This window comes from Thalassophryne amazonica, chromosome 16, assembly GCF_902500255.1.
Source record: "Thalassophryne amazonica chromosome 16, fThaAma1.1, whole genome shotgun sequence".
In the NCBI taxonomy this organism is placed as follows: Eukaryota; Metazoa; Chordata; class Actinopteri; order Batrachoidiformes; family Batrachoididae; genus Thalassophryne; species Thalassophryne amazonica.
This window is the reverse complement of record NC_047118.1, coordinates 18,294,564-18,308,515: the sequence shown is the minus strand read 5'-3', so window position 1 is coordinate 18,308,515 and position 13,952 is coordinate 18,294,564. Positions and strand designations below refer to the sequence as shown.

Here is a 13,952-nt window from a genome sequence, read left to right as displayed (position 1 = left end):
TGGCAGTGAGAGCAATTGCTGTGATTTTTTAAAAATATTTTGTTAGTCAAGAGAGGTGGCAGATCACGGATCCAGTATAAATAGCTGGCGGAGCCAACGTCAGAGGTTCCGGAGCACACTCCGGCTTGCTCTCCCTCAAATTAAGCTCTGCTTAAAACTGAGGGAGCTGGTCTCCTTAGAATCTTTTAAAAGACTTTTAAATGACAGAGATGCTGGCACATTGACATGTAGTTGTTTTACCTGATTTTTTTTTTTGTAAAAATGTGTTTGAACTTTTATACTGAAACTTTTCCATTGGCTGGTAATTTGTTTATTCTGTATGTGTGGTGGAATGCTGAAATTGACACGTAACCTTGCTGCCTGTCTTGGCCAGGACGCTCTTGTAAAAGATTTTTAATCTCAATGAGACTCTTTTCCTGGTTAAATAAAGGGTTTAAAAAAAAAAAAAAAGCACCGCAAATGTTTTATTGTGACGCATTGAATGCGGACGTCACATTTCTGCTCAACATGTGTTGTATCCTTATCACAATAAAGTTGAAAAAGTAAAAAAAATATATATATATATATAAACAAACATTAAGTAAAAAGCAGATGACAATCACTGCGAAATATAAAGTCATCTTTTGGAATTTTCTCACATTATAGTTGGATTTTACTTCTTTTTTATTTACAGTACTATACTTTGATCACTTTTGAGCCACCAATATATCCAAAGCATTTATTATGATTTATGGCACCACAAAGGAAATAATTGTTTTCCATTTTTCTGTGTGTCATCCATCCATGTACTTTTTGTATATTGACTCTGTGGTCAATAAATTAAATTAGACAGAACTTCATTGATCTCTTGGGAAGACTCCCTCATTGAGGTTCCAGCAGCATTGCATAGCAGCACACAGGGTATCAAAAGTGAAAGTAAAAAAGAAAAACAGTTTGCAAATATAAATATGCATACACAATATAAATACAAGACATACTGATCAACACTGGTTACCACTGTTCCTCTTATTCCCGATGTCTGTCTTACACACACACATATTTTCAGGGATGTCCCTGCTCATTTCAGCATGACTGTTACAGTTGGGGAACCGGGTTTGGTGGTTGACCCAAGTGCAGGAGCAGTAAGGAAAACAGAGAGATTTAAACAAGAGTTTATTAAACAAGGACAACAGAGGATGGACCACAAGGACTGGATAGACGGGACTGATAGGGCCACAAGACAGGGACTGGAATCAGGGAAGTGAGCCTGCGGCGCTGCTGGGGAAAAGGAGAGGGCAGGTGAGAATAATGAAGGTGCATTTGGGCACACATCTGGAAATAAGCTAAACTAAATAGTTCAGAGGTTCAGTTCATTCAGGCTTTCAGTTCAGAAGTAAAGTCTCAATTCATTTCAGATAAAAGGTGCAGTTCATTCAGGAGTTCAGTTCAGTTCAAAGTCTCTGTTCATTCAGGATTTTAGTTCTACATGACAACCAAAATGTGGTCATGTGGAAGACCGACAGAGTCAGATGACAGCTCCAAGTTCCAAGCTTAGATGCATGCAGCAATTTATGCTGCTATAGACGTAGAATGATGCACTGTTTCTTTCTCTTTTTGCTCTGTATGCACCACTCTGCATTTAATCATTAGTGATCGATCTCTGCTCCCCTCCACAGCATGTCTTTTTCCTGGTTCTCTCCCTCAGCCCCAACCAGTCCCAGCAGAAGACTGCCCCTCCCTGAGCCTGGTTCTGCTGGAGGTTTCTTCCTGTTAAAAGGGAGTTTTTCCTTCCCACTGTAGCCAAGTGCTTGCTCACAGGGGGTCGTTTTGACCGTTGGGGTTTTACATAATTATTGTATGGCCTTGCCTTACAATATAAAGCGCCTTGGGGCAACTGTTTGTTGTGATTTGGCGCTATATAAAAAAAAATTGATTGATTGATTGATTTAGCTGCTCACACTCAGAACTACAGTTACATTAACTCAGAAATTTAACTGCTGCGTGTTAATCACTCCAGACTGTCAGCAGATCATAATTAACTGAACGGTTTAACCAGTGGAATAACAAGGTGACTGCAAACTGTTCCTGAACAGCGCAGAAGCGCACAAAACCCGAACTACAGATAACCATTGATGTTTACAGAACTCCGTGAGGGGAACAGAGCAGAATACCCCTTGAACACTGAGTAGCGCGATGAACAGACTGATAATTAACAGCTGAGTGAAGCACTGCGGGTAAATACACACCGGACATAATATTGTCAAGGCTAAAGCGAGAAACAGAAAAGCGTGACGTGAAAAAAGAAAAAAAAAAAAACCCTGTATGATTCACTCTACACAACTGAAGTAGTACATTAAGAGCAGGAGCTTGCACAACAGGGAAAAACACGATTGATAATGTCCTCATTAGAAACTTGGAGTATCACGGCAGGAAAAAACACGACGTAACACACTGAGCCTGGAAAATCTCGAGAGGAAAAACCACAGCGGGTTACAGACTGCCTGGAAGCGACAGTGAAAAAACACAGGCAGATACCTTCGTGGACATGGGAGCCCACAGCGGAAGAGTTGCGACAGACGGGCAGACTTCAGTCCGGAAAAACTCAACAGGAAAGTTAATTAGCTCAGAGGCTCACATCAGGAAAAACAACAGACAAGTGACATTAGCTCCAACGTGGCGATGGGACGGCAAATAAAGAACAGAGAGAAAAACAAAACCTCGGGTTACCGGCTGGGTGCGATGGCATGGCACAGCTGGAAACCCGTGGCAACCCGGTTCCAACCCGGAGGAACACAGAGGTTCTTCAGATGGACTGCAGAAGATGTCAGCAGTTGGAAGCTGTGTAGCAGTAGCAAAGCAGTTTGTAACAGTTGCAAAGCAAACAAAGGCAACAAAAGATTCTGGCCTTGAACCAGTGGAAGGTCCAAGGTTAAATCAGGAACCAGGATGAGATGAGATGACTAACAGCTGTGAACTCTCTCAACGGGAATACAGATCAGCTGTGAGATGCTGCTCTGTCAATTCCATGCGCTGTCTTGACAGATGGGGCGGGGCCCCGTGCAGCTTGGCAGCAGATGCACACAGCAACTTGATCCAGCAGCTCCACCTCAGCTTCACCTGAAAACACAGAGACAAAAACCAGTAGACCGGGGGCAAACCACAACAAAGACAATGCCAAGTCACATTCTGCACAACTGAAGTCGCACATCAAGCAAGAATTGGAAAGAATTCCACCTACAAAGCTTCAACAGTTAGTGTCCTCAGTTCCCAAACGCTTATTGAGTGTTGTTAGAAGGAAAGGTGATGTAACAGTGATAAACATACCACTGTCTCAGCTTTTTTGAAACGTGTTGCAGGCATCCATTTCAAAATGAGCAAATATTTGCACAAAAACATTAAAGTTTCAGTTTGAACATTAAATATATGTTGAAGAGGATTTGCAAATCGTATTCTGTTATTTACATTTTACACTACGTCTCAACTAACAAAAACAGCATTAACACCATGATCACGAATAGTATCTTTGTAGTCGATCAGATGATGACTTTGTATGTGAAGTGTCAGCGATGGGAACGCATGTGGCTCCACTGTCCAAAACCTGAAGCGCAGTCACCCACAGGTTGGACATTGGTGGTCAGTTGTCAGGATGCAGGATGATGCAGCCCTGTGACATCTTTCTCTTGGAGCCTCAAGTCAGTGTTGTCTGTCTCCTTCCAAGGCTTTCAGTCCACTGTAGATCAGAGATCTTCAGGCCCCTCTGTCTGCAGCTGCTGTTTCCAGGTCACGAGGTTTGAGTTCGCAGCACTTCAGATTGTTTTTCAGGGTGTGTTTGAACCTCAGCTTTGGTCTTTGGACTGCACTCCAGTCATCATCTATCTCAGTGACAGATGTCTGAAGCTTTTGTACAACAGTCATTCCCACATAAATTCACCATTATTTCAACATAAATGACGGAAGAAGCAATCAGAGCACCGTGGCTACACAAGCTGCTCGTTAGTGCGTTCACTGAGTGTCGGTCATTTCAAAGCGTCACCGAGTATTGCCTCATTTCTGCTTAAAACGTCCCTGTTTCTGCTTAAAACTGACTTTAGAATGATTTAAGAGGTTTTACCTTGTCATCTGATGGTTTGATCACTTTGGGTGAAGAGACTCCATCTCAGACGAGCTGCTGAGCTCCGAAATGTCGCATGTGCAGTGGAGGCAGCGTAGCTTTATGTAGCTTTTCTAACTTCTTTAAAACAAGTACTACCAAGTCAGGAGCATTATATATTATGAACGTGAATGTTGTGTTCAGTGCAGGGTTCATCAAAACTAATCATGAAGTCAAAACAATTACATTCTAATATTTCGAAAGATGTTAAAATTACAGTATATATTGCAGTTTTCTTTTTTGCATGGGGTGGGTTTTTTGTCATGGTAGACACCCACTTCCTATATGCAATATCTCCCAAATTACACAATGCACAATCTCTGACGTGGTTGTAAGCATATTTGGAAAAAAAAAAATTTTCTACCATTACCACCTCCTGCTACCTGTGTAGAGAAACTAGTCACATGTGTTGCTCAGGTGTGATTTTGGTCCATTCTTCACACAAAACAGTCTTGAAGGTTCTGTGGACCTCTTCTATGAACTCTGATCTTTGGTTCTTTCCATAGATTTTATACTTGATTCAAGTCAGCTGATTGGCTGGGTCATGCGAGCAGCTTTATTTTTATTTTCTGAAACAAGCTGAGAGTTTTCTTGGCTGTGTGTTTGGGAATATCGTCTTGCTTTAATGTTCATCCTTATTTCATTTTTAATCATCCTGGTAGATTTTATCAAGACGTCTCAGTACATTTTTCCATCCATCCTTCAATTATATGAAGTTTGTCAGTGCCAGATACTGAAAAAAAGGCCCACACCATGATGTTCCACCTCCAAACTTCACTGTTGGTGTGGTGTTTTTGGGGTAATATGCAGTGACATTTGACCTCCAAACATGGAGTGTACTGTGGCATCCAAAGAGTTCAATTGTGGTCTCATCTGGCCACAAATGAACAATGAATCTTGAGTGAACTTATTGTTTTCTTTGAAACAACTGTACCTGCTAATTCCAGGTCTTTCTGAAGTGGTCCTTGACTCTTGGACAATTCTGATAATTCCTTTCACTCTGTCAGAAATCTTGTGAGGAGCACCTGGTCCTGATTCAGAAGTTTATAAATCCTGTAACCAAATGCTGTTGTAACCTATAAGAAAATTTAGGATTTGGGAATATGAGTTTGTCAGATGTTGGGCTAGATCAGAAGATAAGATACGGTTCTGGGAGGTATAGGAACAGCAAATACACAGACAGATTTTAGTTTATGTGGCAGATGCCTTATTATTAAGTGCAAATAGTGAATAGAAAAATATTTACAATATGTACAATCTGCAGATGAGGTAGATTTTTTCCCCACGAAGAAAAACAGTTTTCCAGTCAAAACCAATATTCCAAACACAAATACAGCTCTGTTCAGCAGAAAATACAACTTTTGCTTGTCCAGAGTGGAAATGGAACAGTCTCTCACGATTCCAAAAATAAATGTTGGGTTCCCACAATTGATGTGGTTTAATTGTCCATAAAGTTCAACAGGAGTGGTTGATATTGTCCATAAAGTGCATAGGCAGTTGGTGGAACTGAGAGAATGAACAGAAGTTGGAGAGGAACAGCTGCATCAGCCTCCTACCATACAGTAGCTAAGGTTGTGTAGGGTCTCAGGCACTTTTCAGGGCTAAGCTCGCCATCAAAAGGTTTTTTTTTTTTTTTTTACCCCAACAGGGATCACCTGGCCTGTTTTAAGCAGACAGGACCAATTAGTACCAATAAATATTTCCATTAACACTAGCTAGCTTTCTTTCCTCTGTGTACATGTGGAAAAGCGGACAATTTACTCCTCAGTCGTCAAGGCAATTAGAAATCATGAATGAACATGGTATGTCGGACTTCTGACACCACCCTAGGAATTTCACCCAGGGAATTCGACAATTGAATAACTTCAACCTAAGACACACAGGTTCGTTGTAATTGAGACAGACGTGGTTCCCAAATAAATTAACAAATGAAGTTCTAGTTAAAAAGACAATTTTATAAAAAAACTCATTAACACCACCAATTATGACCACATGAGGGCGCCCTTGCATCACGCAGCCCGGCAGCACACACAGCTGGCAGAGTTTTCCAAATGTCCACACTCAGCGCAAAGCCACCGCAGCAAACAGGGCACATCCACTGGTCCCACGGGACAAAATCTTTCAGCAGAGCACCAGAGCAAAGCAGCAGGGCCTCCTTCCACAGCTTGGTCCAAAATCCGAACCGTCCGTCACAGTAATCAGCTGTAACTCGATACCACCCCAGAGCGTCAAGAGCACCACAAACTCAGCAGCGCACCACCAACGACAGCTCACACAGCGGTCTCTGTCTTCACGGGAACATGGAAGTGAACACGTCCAAACACCTGCAGTCAGTCTCCAGAAAGAGAAAGAAGAGCACACACACTCCCTTTTTTATGCAAACACTCCTCTGCCACAACCAGCTGCACTCAATCCACCAGCTGAACATCATTAAGGTCATCCATCCTGCTACAATTCACCTCCACAAATTACATTGTCACCCTGACAATGAAATAGACCCCATTCCTTAACCTTAATCATACCACCTATATTACATAGGGCCAGAAGGACCCACTTGCACTGCAGACGTGGAAGATGATGAATATTAGAATGATGACCCGCAGTAACCCTAGTCGTCCGCCGAAGTACAACCTCTTCACTAGGGGGGAGGGAAGACATACTAGACTCCACTGGCAGAGGTGGCACAGCAACCACTGGATCTACTGGTGGACTCAACTGCGGGGAAGCAGGTAAACTCAACCTCCGCACTCTCCACCTGATGGGCAACCTGGGTCACCTCTCCCACCCCCTCCACCTGAGGTGCAGGTGGAGTCACCACTTCCCGCACAACTGAAGTAGACGCAGGGTCCTCGGATACCGACACCAACCACCCGCCATTACTCCACCACAGGTGGAGAAAACTCCACAGGGGGCAGAGAATGGGCCACAACCTCATCAGGGGACCCAAGCCCTACCACTACCTTCAACAATGAGCGATGAACCTGCTTGGCTCTGGTTAAATCATCCTTAGGGGCAATTGTATAAACAGTCCCTTCTCCTTGTGGTGCCCTCAGGACACGATACATCACAGAGGACCACTGGTCCTGGATCTTATGACGGCCCCGTACCCCAAAATCTCGCAACCAGACCAACTGGCCCTCCTTCAGGGGAACATCACGGATACGCTGATCATATTCCTTCTTACGCCGCTCTGCAGCGGCCTTCAGCTGATCCCGGGCTCCATCAAAAGCCATCTGCAAGCGGGTCTGGTGCTCCCGGACCCACTCGTGAACAAAACCACCCACAGGCTCCCGAACTCGACCCAACAGAAAGTCAACCGGAAGCCTTGGCTCCTGACCAAACAAAAAAAAAGGAGACTCACCAGTTGCCTGATGCGGTGTTGTATTATAAGCATACAAAACCTGGGGCAGACAAGAACCCCAATGATGCTTTCGAGACACGGGCAGCGTGCGCAACAGATCATGAAGTGTTCTATTAAAACGCTCACACTGCCCATTCCCAGATGGATGGTATAGTACAAGATTTCTCTATGCCATAAAAGCCACACAACTGTTGGATCAATACACTCAAAACTCCGTCCCTGATCAGAATGTATCCGAGCTGGAACCCCAAACCTCGAAAACCACTCCGTAACCAGAACTTGAGCTACTGTAGGAGCTCGCTGGTCACGGGTAGGGACTGCCCACGTGTACTTACTAAAGACGTCAGTCATTACCAAAACATTTTCCACTCCACCATGACTAGGCTCTAGAACAGTAAAAATCAATGGCAAGAATCTCATTAGGCCGAGATGCCAACAGGTGTCCCATGGGGCCACGAACCACTGGTTGGTTCGCCTTTGCTACCTGACACCTCTCACATGCCTGGCACCAATCTGCCACTTCCGCAGACATCCCTGGCCAATAACACCGCTGACGTAAAAGCTCTAGGGTCCTCTCAACCCCTTGATGAACCTCAGTCAACACATCGGCTTTTAAAGCTGCAGGCAACACCAACTGCAACACAGCCCCAGCTCCATTGGACTTAAACACCTGACGGTACAAGACACCATCCCTCTCCACCAACCGGTCCCACTGCCGAAGCAACACCCGGGCTGACTGCGACACCTGATTGCGCTCTTCCTTAGCAGGACCCCTTTTACGGTCCCAAAACACCCACTCGCCAGATCCATGGTAGAAAACCAACGAGCCCCAGTGAGGGCATCCAAGGACCCATCAATCCGAGGCAAAGGGAAGGCGTCCTTCCTAGTTTTTCCATTCAAGAGCCTGTAATCAACACACATGCGCAAACTGCCATCCTTTTTCTTAACCAGCACAATAGGAGAGGCATAGGGACTGCTACTCTCCCTAATAACTTGTGTTCCAAGCAGCTGATTGATGTGATCTTTGACAACCTCATACTCAGAAGGCGGAATTCTGCGATACCGCTGTCGCACTGGAATATCATCCAGAAGCGGAATCTCATGTGATATTTGGTCAGAACAACCCAGATCCCCATCTTGGGCTGAAAACAGAACTAAACTGACCCAATAATGCTCTCACCTTACCTTGTACTTCCAGAGGCAAGTGACCCAATTCCAGGGCTGCAATCTGATCCTGCACTGATGGAAAAAATGGACTGCGAGGCCACTACTGCCTCCACCGGGGGCACCTCGGCAACCCCCGCAGGCAGACTCACAAACCGAACTTCCTCTAAAGTGCCAATCATAGCCCGGGGACGTAACCACACCACCGATCCCACATTCATCACCGGAATGTAGGCTATACCCTGCTCCACCTGCACCAATGCAGGAGATGCCAACAGTCCAGCAGGCAAGCCAGACGCCACAGGCTCAAACAGAGCCGCCCCACCAGAAGAACGCTCCGAGCATGTCGCCCTAACAAACTTCATTACACCACCCGGAATCTGACAAGCCTCTCCCCCATGAACCTTAACCTTCCCTACTCCTTGATCCACAATACCACTAGCCTTGTGGCACTTCTGAAACGCCTGCGTGACATACTCCGGAGTCTCCGCCACTGCTGGCGAATCAAACAGGGAAACCCCATACTGCCCAAAAAGTTCCCCATAACACCTGCGGATGACATTCATCCCCAGGACCCCAGAAGCCTGCGGAGACACACCAGGCACATCTTTAACCACCAAAATGCCACATCCTGGCATCAGTTTACCACAAAGCTCCACATCCAGCTCCAAATAGCCCAGGTAAGGGATGGCCAAGCCATTAGCTGCTTTAAGCTGTAGCCAATTACATGATTTCAGCCACCCCAAACCCCCTGGCTCAAACTGCTGATGAAAAAGAGACTCTGGAATAGTTGACACCATAGATCCTGTATCTATCAAACAAGGGATCCCAACTCCCGCCATGCTCACCATTAAATGAGGACACGGCGACACAAGCTTGGACACTACCTTGTCACACGTCCTATGCAAACCTGAGCCAGTAACTTGCCCCCCCGAGCTGTGGCTCCACAGCTCGGCGGGCACTAGTTTCCCTGACCCCTGAGCGGCAGAAGGCGGTTTGTTCAATGAAGAGGCCGACAAAAAGGATCGACTGCGGTCCACCACCCGAACTCCACACTCCCTGGCAAAGTGACCTGGTTTCTGGCAGCGCCTACAAATTATAGACCCCCGGGGAACTGATTGACAAAACTGCCCAGAATGCCGCAAATGGGAAATACTGAGTCAGCCGATTCAACTGCTCATGTTGCCGCTGGAGCATCTCCCTTACTTCCTGTAGTGCCGAGGCCTGAAAAGAACCAGCCTCCACCTGGCCATTGCCCTGAACCCCGCACTGAGTGCCCGCAACAGACTGGATGGAAAAATCACTACCCTTTGTACCTCCAGGTGAACCCTCTCGTTCCCATCTAATTTCCTCACCCCTAACCTCCAACAAGGTAGCAGTAGGCTGCCGGCAAACAAACCGCTTCAACTCGCGCCGAAGTGACCCATCAAACACACTCAACAAACTGATCACATAAAACCTCTGCATTTGGGACACCATTAGGTGCGCGCTGCTTAACAGATGTCAGACTCATTAATGTCAATGAAAACCCTAACAGAGTCTCTCCCTCACGCTGCCTGCGGGAGAAAAAGGCCTCTTGAAGTGCCACATAAGATTCTGTATCCCCATACAGCTCCTGCAACACCCCAATGATCTTTAATGGGTCTGAATGCTCTTCACCGGAACGATGCTTTATTTCCTCACGTGCTTCCCCCTCCAGAACAAAATAAAAAAATGCCTGGTCAGCTTTAGAGACATGACAGGCTGTCACACAAGCCTGCATCTCCTCCAACCATTCAGTCAACCCCATACCTAGCTTACCATTAAACATGGGACATTTTCTATCTCAGGGTAAAAAAACTTCATTACTGAAGCATTACCACTAGGACACTTTAGATGAGGGCTCTATACTCAGGCCAGGCGCTGCCTCAGCCTGTTCCTGCTTCAACCTCTCATTCTCCATCCTAAGCTGAATGACTAACTCTCTCAGCTCCTGCGTTTCCTCTACCATCATACCTCTTGAGACTTTCCCACAATGAGGATGCGACCAAAATAGGGGAAATTACTTGCACCAAGGCCACCTGCTGCTTTGCTCTGGAAAACAAGAAAAAAAAACATTAAACATACACACACACAAAAAAAATTTACTTCAAAAAAAAAAAACAGAACACACCTCTGCCACAACCAGCTGCACTCAATCCACCAGCTGAACATCATTAAGGTCACCCATCCTGCTACATACACAACATTCCCGAAATACAATTCATAATACTCTTTGTATAAAAGTGCATTGAATGAACAAGATATGAAATCCAAAACAAGACATTAAAATAGCTGTAGCCAAACATGAGCAGCAAAGGTAATAATACTTAGCATTTCAGTACAAACAACAGGTAGTCTGGTGATAGAGACCACTCATGCATATGCTAATGCTAACACAAACAATCAGACTCACCAATTCCGTTTAGGAAACGCTCCCACAGCGCGAACCCCAGCGTCAGCGGATATTAACTTCTAAACATACAGATTTAAAACAGGGTTTTAGTACGAATGCAATAAACATGCAAAAACAGAATTTTAACTGAAGACAAACCTTGATGCACCCGTCCTGAAGCCTCCTCTCCCACACGTCTGTCGGAGAGGGAGAACCGGCGTCTATATTAGGCGCTACGAGCAACGCAATTGGCTGAACGTCATAAGGGCGGGAGGGCACATGTACGTGGGATCACGTGACTAAAGTGTTGCATTCACTGATGCATTACGAGAGGGATTTAGAGTTTTATTTATTTTTAACGTACAATTCATGTGGGTTACATCCTCCCCGCCTAAAATCTTGCACGTCCCGGTGCATGATAATAAGCTTGAACGCGAAATAACAGATTTTAGCAACGACTGACTAAAAGTGCATCGGACAAACTATGTAGCATCGTTTGGACAATGGAGATTAACGGGTTACCGCGGATTGGATACTGAAGTCTTTCAGGTGGGTTCCTGTTTCTCTGTGAATGTCTGAGATTCACTCCAGAGCTCTTTGGTTTTACCCTTCATGAGATGTTTCATGTGCTTGTTAATGACACACCTTTTTATTGGTCATCAGTGGGACTGAATGGAATGGAATGAGATTTATTATCATTGTCATTACAAATGCAACAACAACAACAAGATTACATTTACACTACAATTACCTCAGACAAAATACAGCAATTAATCCACAATTATTACTTGTTTACCGTAATAATGGCACACATCAAAATTAAAGACAACACATATACATTTGACATTGTTTATGTGCTCTAAACTTGAAGCAGTCCGTCATCCGAATTGAGGCAAAGTGGGTGAAGGCTGCAGCTAACATGAGTTGCGCCGCCACAAACCAGCTGATATTAATTTTCACTGGCAAGGTTTCAACTGGTGTCTTGGCTGTCCATGACTTTTCCACCTCCCTCTCTTCAGGTGTTAAATACTTTTTCTCTGTCATTTCACATTATTACACATAACTTAATTTGTGGACATCTGTGGTTTGATTTCATTGTATCTGTTGGGAAAGTGTAGTGACACGGACCCACAACAGGGGGCGCAAATGAACGGACAATAGAGGGAGTTAAATTTGAACACTTTACTGTTGTGAATGTCACAACCACACACAGCAGATTATAGAATAAATACAAGTCAATGGATAAAGGTGTCGTGTGGGCAGGCTCGACGATAGGAGACGTCCGTCTGGAGATGAACCGGACCCACACGATTTCCACCGCCACCGAACCTGAAGAATACTGGAGCCGCCAGGTCCCGAATTCCCCAGGTGGCCACCGTCTCAGCGTGTCGGATCTGGTACTGCTGGCGAAGAGCAAAGACAGTCAAGTGTGGGTGTGTGTACACCCTGTAACAACAACGGTGGGAATTCCACCTCCACCTCTAACACACACTCGTGCAGCGTCTGAGTACCACTTATCTGGTGGGACGTAGAACGAAACAGTCGCGGCCCACGCCGGTCCTCTGGGTAGACAGCTGCAACAAAGTAGCTCTTGAAATCAATTAGTACAATACGCAGGCAGCGAATATTACCTCCAAGAAGTACGATATCTCGGCGACGTGGTGGAGGTGTCATCCTGCTTTTATCCGGGGTGAAGTGCAGATGATCGGTGACAGCTGTCATAGTTGATGAGTGACAGCTGTCACCTCGGCTGTTCCTGTAAGGCGGCAGCGCCCCCTCGTGCATGAAGCCCGCACTTCAGGCAGGGCGCCCTCTGGTGGTGGGCCAGCAGTACCTCCTCTTCTGGCGGCCCACACAACAGTATCTGTGGATTACTTGAGTTGTTACGGACATCTGGTGAAAATTTCATGTCAATAGCACCTTTCAAAATATATTTACTGAGAAAAATGGTGACATGTTAAATGAAACAAAGTGATGTGCTGCGACAGAAACAAAAGGAATACGACAATTAATTAAATGTTTATATTTATTGATTGACTGATTTATGAGACATTGTTGATATAGAAGTTTGCAGATACGTTTTCCAGACTTTTACGATGAGAAAATGTGCAGGGTGAAGAAATCTGGGTGAATAAGGATACATCTCACAATGTCATAAATCTGGTCATGTGGGATTTTTTACTTCAATGGTTGGCAGAAAGCCGTAGTGCACAATAAGTTTTTACAGGCATCGCAGGGTTACATCATAACACCAGTCAATAATTAAGTAAATTTCTGTTCAACTTCAAAATTACACTTGAATCCATCAAAAGCGCAGATCTCCCAGTTTTACACCAGCATTTAAGTAGAGCACACATTTGTTGAGGTTCGTGGAACTGAAAAGTGTGAAAAGAGTGTTTTAAACTTCAAGCAACCTGATCCATGCAGAAATGTTCATCTGTAAATAAAATGATGTCACAATTGATTTTTTTAAGAACCTATTTGTTATGTTTCGGACGCGGTCGGAGCACCGACCCAGCGTTTGAAAGGACCCAGCATAAAATAAGCAGAGCACGGTTCAAAAGGTAACAGAATTTAATAAACATAACAGTGAGTGAAGTGCTAAACAACTAAAAAGTCCGCGGTCTGGTGAGGTGGAAACACGGCGCCGCTCTCAACAGCGCAAACGGTCCGGAGCCACAGCAGTTCGGACCCAGGGACCCCGCCGACACCCCCCAGGTGGCCGCGACAAACCGAGTCTGTGAAGAAAGAAAACATGAGGTGAGTCCAACTCCACACAGAGAGACACAACTCAAAGGTGCACGCAATCAACAAACACTTCCTGGCTTAAATCTATACATCAGCTTCTCACCCTGCAGGCACGGAACAACTCAGTTCAAATCTCC

At 45.1% G+C, this 13,952-nt stretch overlaps 1 long non-coding RNA gene across 1 annotated transcript; it reads right to left on the bottom strand.

The window, feature by feature from the left end:
• Positions 1–1,135: 1,135 nt before the first annotated feature.
• On the bottom strand, positions 1,136–11,149 carry LOC117528647. The gene is made up of 4 exons (XR_004565844.1): positions 11,089–11,149; positions 10,650–10,727; positions 2,707–3,096; positions 1,136–1,254 (listed from the first exon to the last, which is right to left on the bottom strand). It is a non-coding gene; the product is annotated as an uncharacterized LOC117528647 (long non-coding RNA).
• Between the last annotated feature and the right edge of the window lie 2,803 nt (positions 11,150–13,952).